Genomic DNA, 13,826 nt, shown 5'->3' with positions numbered 1-13,826 from the left:
TCAGGGCCAATATAATTAATATACAAGACACAAGTCAGGAGCGTGCTGGAATACTCTCCACGTGCCTGGATAAGTGATGCTCCAACAACACAAAGAAGCTCAACACCATCCAGGACAAAGCAACCAGTTTGATTGACACCCCATTCACCACTTTTTAAATGTTCACTCCCTCCACCAGCGGTGTACTGTGGCTGCAATGTGTACCATCGACAAGCAACTCGCCAAGGCTTCTTCAACAGCACCTCCCATACCCGCGACCTCTACCACCTAGAAGGACAAGGGCAGCAGGCACATGGGAACACCACCACCTCCACGTTCCCCTCCAAGTCACACACCATCCAAAAGAGCTGAATTCTACAGGTGAGGTGAGAGTGACTGCCTTTACATCAAGGCAGCATTTGACCGAATGTGGCATCAAGGAGCCTTTGTAAAATTGAAGTCAATGGGAATCAGGGGGAAAACTCTCTACTAGCTGGAGTCATACCTAGCTCAAAGGAAGATGGTTGTGGTTGTTGGAGGCCAACCATCTCAGGCCCAGGACATCACTGGAGGCGTTCCTTAGGGCAGTGTCCTAGACCCAACTACCTTCAGCTATTTTAACAAATGACCTTCCCTCCATCATAAGGTCAGAAGTGGGGATGTTCGCTGATGATTGCACAGTGTTCAGTTCCATTTGCAACTCCTCAGATAATAAAGCTATCCGTGCCCGCATGCAAGACCTGGACAAGATTCAGGCTTGGGCCGAAAAGTGGCAAGCAATCTTCCCTCTAATTTTTATATTAAATGTGCGGTCCCTTTAACTGGCTACGCAGCCCATTCAAAGTTTTGTGCATGCATGGTTTCTTCAATGTAAAAGCCGCTGAGCGGCCTGCGCAAGACCTCCAGACCGCTGCGCGCCGCATGGGTTAGCGGGAACGTTGGTGGCAAGTAACTTCCGCGCCACGTAAGTGCCAGGCAATGTCTATCTCCAACAAGAGAGAGTCTAGCCATCTTCCCATGACATTCAACAGCATTATTATCATCGAATCCCCCAACATCAACATCCTGGGGGTTACCATTGACCAGAAACTTAACTAGGCCAGCTGTATATATACTGTGGCTACAAGAGCAAGTCAGAGGCTGGGTATTCTGCAGCAAGTGACTCACCTTCTGACTCCCAAAGCCTTTCCATCATCTACAAGGCACAAGTCAGGAGTGTGATGGAATACTCTCCACTTGCCAGGATGAGTGCACCTCCAACAACACTCAAGAAACTCAACAAGATCCAGGACAAAGCAGCCCGCTTGATTGGCACCCCATCCACTACCTTAAACATTCACTCCCTCCACCACCGGTGCACCGTGGCTGCAGTGTGTACCATCTACAAGATGCACTGCAGCAACTCGCCAAGGCTCCTTCAACAGCACCTCCCAAAACTGCGACCTCTACCACCTAGAAGGACAAGGGCAGCAGGCACATGGGAACACCACCATCACCTCCAAACTTTCCTCCAAGTCACCATCCTGACTTAGAAGTATATCACCATTCCTTCATCGCCGCTGGGTCAAAATCCTGGAACTCCCTCTCTAACAGCAGTGTGGGAGTACCTTCACCACACGGACTGCAGCAGTTCAAGAAGGCAGCTCACCACCGCCTTCTCAAGGGCAACTAGGGATGGGCAATAAATGCTGGCCTTGCCAGTGACGCTTACTTCCCATGAATGAATGAAAAAAGATAACACACAGAGGTCATGCCTGTAGTGTATGTACCCGTCTACCTTTAAGAGAACTATTGTATGTAACCGTTCACCTTTAAGAGAACTATTTTAGGTGTGGCACTACTTTGTTTGGCTTCTGTATACTGTAATACCGACGGTGACCACACCAGTATATAAGTGTTGTGTCAGGATTTATTGGGCAGATTCGCCCTGACCTTCGAATAGTAAAGTCCTGTTTTAAGTTACTCTGGTAGTCTGTGTATTAATTAACTAAACAACCCACAGACTTTACAGTGGCGACGAGTCCGATCGTACCCTGCGGCAACAATACTTCCGAAGCAGTTAACGAGCGTCGAGAAGAGGCAACCGTCCTCGTCATTCTGCTGGGAGAAAACTCGAGTCTGCAGAGCTGGAAAGGAGGAAGAATTCAGAGACAAAGACTTCCATCAGCAACAGGCACTGACTGTCCCTTCTGCCACGGTGAGGAGTGAGCCGATCAGCACGAGAAGCAAGGCGGCCACGGTGACTGAGAGTAAGGGAAAGTAAAAAGAATAACCGGAGGATAAGGGCGGTGCACTCGACCACAGTCGAGGGGGAAAGGAGCCGGACAGAAGTCGGGTCCAGAGGCGCTGAGACTGGGGCAGCGTGGAGCAAGGAAGCCGCGGTACAGACAGGCTGGGGACGCAACGGCGTCGTGAGACAGCTAGACCGTGACCGGCGAAAAAGGCCGGGCAGCGACCGAAGCCACGAAGCGCTGCGACCGGGAGCGTAGGCGCGGGAAGATATAAAAACTCAGCCGCAGCCGGGGAGGGAAGCACCGGACTGCGAGAGGGCTGGGAGGCGCGATTGGGAGCCGAGCGAGCGGGAGAGGCAGAGCCGACCAAGGGAGACTGAGCGAGAGCCAGTCCAGCGGCTGAAACTGTTCGCCGTCAACGGGGTGTACCCAGCGCCGGTAGAGCCGAGCGAGCGGGAGAGAGACAGAGCCCGAGCAAGGGAGACTGAGCGAGAGCCAGTCCAGCGGCTGAAACTGTTCTCCGTCAACGGGGTGTACCCAGCGCCGGTAGAGCCGAGCGAGCGGGAGAGAGACAGAGCCCGAGCAAGGGGAACTGAGCGAGAGCCAGCCCAGCGGCTGAAACTGTTCGCCGTCAACGGGGTGTACCCAGCGCCGGTTGCCCTGCCGAGAAAAGGGAAAGCACTGAAGCCGACGCGCAGGCTGTGAACCTGAAAGCCAGCGGCCGTCGCCCGTGGGGAAAGTGTACCCCTCCCGCCAGGGAAGAAACGCGGGAAGCCGCCATTAGGCGGGGAAGAAGACAGAAGCGGGAAACCGCCATTGAAGTGGGCGGGGAGAGAAGATAAGCGCGGGAAACCGCCATTTTCGCGGGAACCGCCATCTTGAAAAAAAAAAATTTAAAGAAATAATTCATGGTGTTTATCAGGAAGAGAGGAAGATGCCTAAGCGTGGTAACATCAACGATTTTAATTCCGAGGTAGAAGACTGGGCCACGTATGTGGAACGCATTGCGATCTATTGTGAGGCCAATAAAATAGAAGAAGATGACAAAGCTATAACCTTGCTAAACTCGATGGGCGCGAAGACATACGGGCTCTTGAAGCATCTACTATCACCAGCTAAACCGGCGGATCAGACTTTCGATGATATTGTGGCTGTTCTGAAGGATCACTTGAACCCCACACCGTTGATGTTGGCGGAACGATTCAAATTCTATGCGAGAACGCAACGGAAAGACGAAAGCAACGCAGAATATTTGGTCGAACTGCGTAGACTAGCGAAATACTGCCAGTTTGGAGGGAATCTGACAGAGGCATTGCGAGACAAGTTCGTGTGCGGATTGGCAAAGGAAGGAACGCAAAAGCGACTACTCGAAGAGAACGACCTTACACTTGACAGGGCTGTCCTTATTGCAGCATCGCACGAAGCCGCAGCGAAGGGAACTGCGGAAATGCAGCTAAAGACAGTGGCACTCAGTGTGGATCAAATTACCTCGACAACAACAAAATGTTATCGTTGTGGGAAGACAACACACGACCAGAACCAATGCTGGTTTAAGAACCAGGAATGTAGGAAATGTGGCAAACTGGGTCACATAGCTAAGGTATGCCGGTCAGGGAAGAAGACCAACAACCAAAGGACCAACAACCAAAGGAAGCCATCACAGGAAAAGTACAACAAGGTACACAAGGTGGCTGAGAAGAGTTCAGACGAACAGAATTCGGACTCAGACCCAAACGGCCAGGAGCTGGGTAGTGTGAGTAAGGAAGCTGACCTACAAACTATCTGGGTCATGCTAAAAATAGCTGGAGTCCAAGTGAAAATGGAGTTGGACACTGGATCAGCTCTATCAGTCATAAATCGAAGGGATTACCACCAGCTATTCTCAGATATACCCTTAAGAGATACCAAGTTCGTATTGCAGACATACACGGGGCATAAAGTATACCCCATGGGAAAGATAAGAGTCAAGGTGAGAGATAGGGGTAAAGAACACCCAAGAATGAACTTATACGTACTACCTGAGGGAGGACCACCACTTCTAGGACGGGAGTGGATCAAGAAAATAGACATGGAATGGCACTATCTAAAAGCCATAACGAGTGAGGACTCGGTGCAGACAATCAGCTCAGATTCTGAATCGGATGACGATAAGACCAACCCAAATGTGAAAGACAAGGCTAAAATGGACTTGCCGACTAAGGTTGGAAAAACGAAGGCATGCAGAAAGGCTTATGCTCCAGAGAAGAACAAAGTTTCAGAACAGATCTCCACCGAACAACGACAACATAGTTTGACAGAGAATTCTGAGTCTGTTCAGTTTAAGGACATATCCATGACGGAAGAACACCGAGCTCGGACTCAACTTTATTTCAAATTACGACAACAATTAGAACAATTGAGTTACCGTCTCGTACAAGAGATGAAAACAATGAAAAAGTTCTATGACACCGAATGGGAGAATCTGGAAAGACAACAGAAGCAGCTAGCTCAAGCAGAGAGCGACCACAGAGCCATCATGACCAATCACCGATCACATCTCCCTTATAATGTTCAGGAGTTAGAATATTTGCAGAAAGAAGCAAATGAAGAGGAATCTTCAGGAAGCCAGGATTTTATTCCAGTTCTTCTCTACGACTCCTTACAAGCAGAGTTTGAGAAGTTGAAGGAACAGTATGAACAGGCCCAGGCTACAATCCTGGAGGGCGTTAACTCGGCAACCTCCGAAAAGCTAGTTTCAGTGGAAGCATATGAGCAACTAAAGGTTGAACATGAGCAAGAAGTCCAAAGGCTGCAGGAAATTCTTGATGAGCTCAAGGCCAGGACAGACTCATCGGTAGAAGTTCCATCCATAGATGAGAAATTAGAGGTGAAAGACATGGCAGAACATGAAAGACAAGATGTCCAAGAACTCATAAAAATATTGAAGGAAACCCAAGACAAATATGAGGCGGCAATGTCCGAGGTTCAACAACTTGAAGAACAGATTCAACTGGGAATTCTTTCAGTGGAAGAAAAGGCAACTGTAAGAAACACAGAGACTGTAAGAATGGCCCCTGAACATGAGCTAGAGAGCATCAAGGCGCAACTTCTCCGAGCGCTTAAAGCCAAAGTACAAGAGGAAAAAAAGGTGAAAGCATTGGAGGAAAAGGTAGATGAAATGGAGAAGACTCTGATCCACAGGGTCCCCGTGGAAGAGTTAACGGTCAGCCAACTCCTTCATATGCTGAGAGACAAGACTCTGCAATGGGAACCATTTGAACACGAGCTTCAATCTTCAAAGGGAAGGGGTTCGGAGCTCTCAAAAGTATGGGGAATAGTTGAGGTTGCAACACAGATTTTACGGGGCTGCCGAAAGTACGCTGAATCACGTCAATGTGAACTACAGAATGTTGAAACAGCTGCTCCAGTAGAAGGATTGAATAGCCCGATCAATCAATCCCCGATGGAAGGGGAAGTATTGGAATCACAAATGAGGTCATTAGTGAAGGATTGGCAGGAAACCCAGGAAGAGCGGGATGAATATGAACGCATGAAGAAGTCTCTTCAGGAAAGATGTCTAGGGAGGGAACAACAGTCGGCTAACGTCCAGTTGGGTAAGGAAGAAGTAGCAGGCCCTCTCGCTAGACTAGCTCAGGACGACACCGAATATTACCATGACCTGTTGAGTGACACGGAATATTACGATGACTTGGTCTGCCCAGCTTGTGATGAAAACTCCCAAAGTGCAGAAATCAGGATGAAGCACTTAAAGTCTAAGGAACATAGGGAGATGGTGGTGCTACAGCTGGCAGCGGATAAGGGAGCCCCGAGAGTCTCCAAGAAGCAGAAAAGAAAAAGACGAAGCAGAAGACGATAACCATCTAAATCACTATCACTTCTATCAGATCATGCACGTCGGCCCTACGAAGGGGGCCAAATCAGTTGGAAAGTAGGAAAAATTACCAAGGCAGTCCAGCTGTTTGTAAAAGTCAGCACTGCTGGTTCAGCAGGACGGAAGTTCAAGCTGTTAAGCCAAGGGAAAGACTATTGGATGAGTCACGCTAGAAATGTGAACCGGCTACACCACAGAGATGTTGTTCGGACCGAGTCAAGACCAGAGACTGAATCTGTGAACTGTTCCCGCAGAGACTGAATCTGTGAACTGTTTCCTGCAGAGACTATATCTGTGAATTGTTTTACATGAAGTTGATTATATGTTATGTTTAATGGGGAATAAGTATGTTGTAAGCTAAAAAGGGAGGATTGTAGTGTATGTACCCATCTACCTTTAAGAGAACTATTGTATGTAACCGTTCACCTTTAAGAGAACTATTTTAGGTGTGGCACTACTTTGTTTGGCTTCTGTATACTGTAATACCGACGGTGACCACACCAATATATAAGTGTTGTGTCAGGATTTATTGGGCAGATTCGCCCTGACCTTCGAATAGTAAAGTCCTGTTTTAAGTTACTCTGGTAGTCTGTGTATTAATTAACTAAACAACCCACAGACTTTACAATGCCCTTGGCGCAAGAGTGGTCACATCACAGGAAAGGACAAGACGCAGGAGGCAGTAGGGTGCCACCTCTTGCAGAGTCCACCTCCTTTTACTCACATCCTTTGTCACAGTGACCTTCAGGCACGGATGTGAGGGGGCTTGTCTGTTATTTGTTTGATGTTTGCTATTCTTGAAACGTTGGTGTTGTTATTTATTGAAATGTATATTTATGAATGATTGCATTATAATTGATTTTGTTTCTATTGCACTTAAGTTATAGTCTGAAGTCATTTTAAACTGTTAAAATGGTTGACGTTAATAAATTTAAACATTTCATAGTAGCAAATAGCTAGTTAACTCAATTTGTATTTAAAGTCTTGCTCTAAGCAACTCATGTTTATACAATGTTAACAATAACTATCTCAAAAGGCTTGCAATGCTTATTTGGTGTCAGAATAATTTCACTGTTTCACTTTCAATCTTGCCTGTTCTTTTGTGTGTCTTCCTGGGGGAGGGGGAGAGAGGAGCCATCTTGCCACTCTCATCACTGTCCAAATGCATGAGCCACCAGCTACATTCTAGCCGCCCTGCCCGCTGCAGCCATGACTTCCTTGGGTGGGCCATGAAGCATGGCCCCAGCGACGTCCGTGTTGGGATCCTCCATGTCGTCCATTTCCACCAGAATCTTGTCTGTTGGGTTAAGAGTCAGTCCCTCCCACAGGGCAAAGTTGTGCAATGCACAACAGACCACCACAATCCTTGCCACTTTCACAGTTGAGGACTGCTAAGTCCCCCTACTCTGTCCAGGCACTGGAAGCACGGTTTCAGCACCTCGATTGTCCACTCCATCACTTGGCGAGTGCACACATGTGCACGGTTGTAACTTTCCTGTGCTTCACTATTGGTCCTGTGGTAGGGTGTCATCAGCCACGGCTTCAGTGGGCAGCCCTCGTCGACTAATATCCATCAAGATTCTGGATGCAATCTACTGAGGGCATCATGTAAGCCTTGGGTGCCAGAGGATGAATGCATCATGAGCACTTCCCCAGTGATCTGCATTGACATTCAGAATCCATAGTTAGGCATCATGAAGAATCATCACATTTAATGAATGAAAGCTCTTCCTGTTGATGTATGTGATGAGCGTATCATTCGGTGCCTTCAATGGGTTATGTGTTCCATCGACGGCTCCAAGCACTTTGGGGAAGCCAGCGATCCTATGGAATGCGATGGAGCTCTCCCTTTACTGCACTGGGGACATGTCAAAGTTGATGAACTCGGAAGCCATACGGAATATGGTATCTGTAACCTGGTGAATGCAGACCCTCACAGCGTTCTAGGTGACGTTGCACATGTCACCGGTGCCTGACTGAAATGTCCCGCATGCATAAAATTTGAGTGCTGTGGTTACCTTTATGACCACTGACAAGGCAGTGCGGCACTTTGAACGTGGTTGAAGGTCCTCCTTTAACACATCACAGAGGCGGCCGATTGTCTCTTCACTGAAGCGTAGTCTCCTCACACACAACTCCTCTGACATTACACACAAAGCATAAAATAGTGGGGTCACAAGTGGAAAAGGCATGTTTCTCCCTTAGAGACTTCCTCTTTAAGCAATTGCAGTACATGTGAAAAAAAATTTTTAAGTCAGATGCGTGAGAACAAAATTGTTACAAAGTCGCATTGATGTGAACAACATTTTTAAAAAAGCATAGAAATGTTATTTTAAAATGTCATGTAAATGTGAACAATATTTTAAAAAGTCATATAAATGTGAAATAAAATTGAAAAATCTGATAGCTGTGTCTCACAGCCGTTTTAAGTGAGATTATTCCATGTAAGAATCTCCTTCCGGTATAATCGTTCCTTCATTAAGTATTCGCAAATGTCAAACAGGCTCCTTGCGCCCACTCACACAAGCCCTAAAATTTTCTAGCAATACTACTTCATTAGAAGTGGGCAATTAGCCCAAGTTCTTGCCACTATGTTGTTTTCTATGTTACTTTCAATGTCGGAGACTTCAACAGCGCACCATGACCTCAATAGTAGGCAAAATGCTAGAATATTATTAGGGACGTGGTAGCAGGGCACTTAGAAAATTGTAATATGATTAGGCAGAGTCAACATGGTTTTATGAAAAGGAAATCATGTTTGACAAATCTGTTAGAGTTTTTTGAAGATGTAACTAGTAGGATGGATAAGGGAGAACCAGTGGATGTAGTGTATTTGGATTTTCAAAAAGCATTTGATAAGGTGCCACACAAGAGGTTTACACAAAATTAGCACTCATGGGATTGAGGTAATATATTAGCATGGATTGGTTAATGGACAGAAAACAGAGAGCAGGAAAAATGGGACTTTTTCGGGTTGGCAGGCTGTAACTAGTGGGGAACTGCAAGGATCAGTGCTTGGGCCTCAGCTATTTACAATCTATATTAATGACTTGGATGAAGGAACTGAGTGTAATGTATCCATGTTTGCTGATGATACAAATTAGGTGGGAAAGTAAGCTGTGAGGAGAATGTAAAGAGGCTGCCGAGAGATATAGAAAGGTTGATGAGTGGGCAAGAACATGGCAAATGGAATACAATGTGGGGAAGTGTGAAGTTATCCACTTTGGTAGGAAAAACAAAAAAGCAGAATATTTTTTGAATGATGAGAGACTGGGAAATGTTTGCATTCACAGGGACCTGGGTGTCCTTGTACATGAATCACAGAAAGTTAACATGCAGGTACAGCAAGCAATCAAGAAAGCAAATGGTATGTTAGCTTTTGTTACAAAGGGATTAGAGTATAAGGGTAAAGAAGTCTTACTACAATTATACAGGACATTGGTGAGGCCACACCTGGAGTACTGTGTACAGTTCTGGTCTCCTTACCTAAGGAAAGACATCCTTGCCTTAGAGGGAGTGCAGCGAAGGTTCACTAGACTGGTTCCTGGGATGGGGGGATTGTCCTATGAGGAGAGATTGAGTAGACTAGGCCTATATTCCCTAGAGTTTAGAAGAATGAGAGGTGATCCAATTGAAACATATAAAATTCTTAAGGGGCTTGACAGGGTTAATGCTGGGAAAATGTTTCCCCTGGCTGGGGAATCTAGAACATGAGGTCACAGTCTCAGAATCAGGGGTAGTCCATTTAGGACTGAAATGAGGAGAAATGTCTTCACTCAAAGGGTTATGAATCTTTGGAATTCTCTACCCCAGAGAGTTGTGGATGCTCAGTCGTTGAGTATATTCAAGACAGAGTTCGATAAATTTTTGGGAACTAAGGGATATGGGGATAGTGCGGGAAGGTGGAGTTGAGGGAGAAGATCAGCCATGATCTCGTTGAACGGCGGAGCAGGCTCGAAGGGCCAAATTTCAATTTCTTATGTTCTTATGGTAAAGTGTAAAATGACTGACAGCAACTTCTGGATTTCCACGTTTATGTTAGACCATGCAAAAATTTCCCAGTGATCCCTGAAAGTAATCAAACAAAAACTTCATGCCAATCAAACACTACAATCAATATTATTCTACCCTGTGTGTTTGTATTCTGCGGATCCCTACAAGACTGCACTACATAGCATTTGCTCATGTATTGCTGCAGTTCTAGTAGAGGAGCATCTTCTCAACCAGTTCTGCAGTGCAAGCTGTCCAATCCTGCTGCTGTACAAACCATTATGTTTTTATGGTGCAACTAATTCTGCAGCAGCTGCATAATATTGGACGTCCTGAGGTCATGAAAGGTGATATATAAGTGCAAGTCTTTCTTTCTAAATAATCATCACGTTTGTTCCTGCTTACTGCTTCCATTACATTACCTCTGACTGATGTGAGACTCTTGAGTCTTCTGGATTTGATTGAATATGGGCGCCAAGTTAGCTCTGACTGACATTGGCACGACCATAACATTAAATGAGGCAGTGCACTGGTCTCTGGAGGCAAAGGACATCATCTGACACTTCCTTGTTCTGGAGGCGTATCACCAGCTGCAGTACCACTCGCTGCCAATGCAATTGGCCTTCGCCACAGTGCTGGATGCCAAGGCTTTGTTCTGGCTGTGGGTGGGTTGATCTCCCAGTGATCACAACTCTTGAACAACTGCATATGCACCAGTTGTTCTACACCCTCTCCAATATGCAGAACTTCCACAATATAAATAATATAATATCAATGGTGCCTTGTGTTTTTACATCACATACAATTTACAGCACAGAAACAGGTCATTCGGCCCAACTGGTTTATGCTGGTGTTTATGCTCCACACGAGCCTCTTCATCTAACCCCATCAGCATAACCTTTATGTGGTTATCTAGCTTCCCCTTAAATGCATTTATGCTATTCACTTCAACCAATCCTTGTAGTTCCACATTCTCACCACTCACTGGGTAAAGAAGTTGTTCCTGAATTCCTTATTGGATTTATTAGTGACTATCTTATATTGATGACCAATAGTCCCTGTAAGCTGCGTGGGTGGGTGTGCACCCATCTGTGATGGTACCGTGCAGACCGCTCACAAGCTGACTCGTTGATACTGCGCATGCGTGGCTACGCTGCAAATTTAAAGGTACCGCGCATTTAAATAAACGGCCGCATACCCACGGTAATATTTAGAGGGAGCATTCTTTATGACCCCTAGTTTTGGACTCCCCCACAAGTGGAAACATCTCCCTGCGAAAGAAAGTTTGCATTTATATAGCATCTTTCACGACCACTGGACGTACCAAAGCACTTTACAGCCAATGAAGTACTTTTTGAAGTGTAGCCACAATAGCAATGTGATAATGAACAGATAATCTGTTTTCAGTGATGTTGATTGAGGGATAAATATTGCCCAGAACTCCCCTGCTCTTCTTCGAAATGGTGCCATTGGATCTTTTACATCCACATGAGGGCAGGCGGGGCCTCGGTTTAACGTCTCATCTGAAAGACGGCACCTCCAGCTGTGCAGCACTCCCTCAGTACTGCACTGGGAGTGTTAGCCTAGATTGTGTGCTCAAGTGTCTGGAGTGGGCCTTGAACCCACAACCCTGTGATTCAGAGGCGGGGGTGCTACCCACTGAGCCATGGCTGACACTAAGACCTCTAGCAGGTCACCCCTCAGCCTTTGCTTTTCAAGAGGAAAGAGTGCCAGCCTGTTCAGTTTTTCTTGATAGGTATAACCTCTCAGTTCTGGTATCATCCTTGTAAAGTAAGGGATCATACTGTCTTTATTTTGATTTACATCATGATGGAGTCATTGGACATTTTTGTTTTGTTCAAACTATGCTATTTTTCCAATGTGATTTTGCCAAACTGTGCCCCTGCGGGAGATATACTTCTTCATAAAGAAGTGCAGTTGAGACTGACCAACAGAATCAACAGCCAGTAGGGTTATGAAATAGGAAAGTAGCCTAATGCCTATGTTTTTTATTTTGATAGATTATTTTTAGTCAATCAAAAACCTAAGTATAAATATACACAATACATGTCACCTGATTCTATGCCTTGTTATCATTTATTAGCTTTTGTTTTCACATGGTGTAATACAATATATACATGCATGGTAAACTATCAGGCAATGAATCTCATTGATGCTCTAATGACAAGTTGATACCCGTCATTATTATTAAGCATCATGGATGTGGAGCCTGCTGACAATTTATGAAACAGGAGACAACACATACTGGAACGTGAGCCTAAAATCAAAATGAAAAATGCCACCCACAAATGAAAGAGCACAAAATCTATGAAACAAAAGACATTTCACGCCTGGAATCTAACCTTTCAGATTTATAAAGGTGATTTAAAAACCACTCGAGTTTCACTCTTGCATCCGAATGAACACCTAGATTCAATTACAGCATTGTAGCTCACTGCCAGCCATTAGGATTCTCCAGAAAAAATCCCAATCATAAGTGCTGTCAATATTATCAACTTCTGTTTAACAGCACTTGTGATTTTATCATATTAAAAGGTATAGTAGAATGTAAATGCAATTTGTGAAAGTTGTAATACAATTTATTATAATATTGTTACCCGTCTATCAATTACCATTATTCAGTCGTCATTTGAGGAGAACCATAAGTGACATTTCCCTTCCTATGCCAGCCGTGGCTCAATGGTAGCACTCTCGCTGCGGAGTCAGAAGGTTGTGGGTTCAAGTCCCACTCCAGAGACTTAAGCACATAATCTAGGCTGACACTCCAGTGCAGTACTGAGGGAGTGCTGCACTGTCAGAGGTGTTGTCTTTCAGATGAGATGTTAAACCGAGGCCCCGCCTGCTCTCAGGTGGATGTAAAAAATCCCATGGCACTATTTGAAAAACGGGAGTTCTCCCCGGTGTCCTGGCCAATATTTATCCCTCAACCAACAGCACCAAAAAGAATGATCTGGTCATTATCACATTGCTGTTTGTGGGAGCTTGCTGTGTGCAAATTGGCTGCCGCGTTTCCTAGATTACAATAGTGACTACTCTTCAAAAGTACATCATTGGCTGTAAAATGCTTTGGAACATCCTGAGGTTGTGAAACAGGCTGTATAAATGTAAGAGTTTCTTTCTTTCTATAACTATTACAACATTTTAAGTTTTTCTCTGCCTCTTTCAAGTAAATCAATGTTAACACTAGATTTCCTTTTTTTGGGGGGGGGGGTAAATTTAGGTTTAATGCTTCTCATTGTTCAAACAATTTTCACATACCACAAATCAGTCAGGAAATCCATTCTTTGATAGGCACCCATGGCACAAATAATAATAATAATTCAACTTTATTGTCATTGTACAAGTACATGAACAACGAAATGAGATCTTGCAAGCTCCCATGAGTCCAGTACAAATAACATTAAACGTAAATAGCACCATCCTGGGAGAAGCAAAGCCACTGCGTCTGTGCACGCCGCCATTCCATTTCCACCATTCTTCAGCCCAACGCCCGGGCCTGCTCACCAGCTGCCCCTCCCAGGGCTCCTTCCATGACCTTCTCACCAGGGCTCCTTCTGTGACCTTCTCACCAACCACCCCTCCTCAGGGCTCCTTCTGTGACCTTCTCACCAACCGCCCCTCCTCAGGGCTCCTTCTGTGACCTTCTCACCAACCACCCCTCCTCAGGGCTCCTTCTGTGACGTTCTCACCAACCGCCCCTCCTCGGGGCTCCTTCTGTGACCTTCTTACCAACC

This window comes from Somniosus microcephalus, chromosome 9 (assembly GCF_052327205.1).
Source record: "Somniosus microcephalus isolate GS21.2 chromosome 9, FLI_Smic_1.0, whole genome shotgun sequence".
Lineage (NCBI taxonomy): Eukaryota > Metazoa > Chordata > Chondrichthyes > Squaliformes > Somniosidae > Somniosus > Somniosus microcephalus.
Note: the sequence above shows the minus strand (reverse complement) of the source record.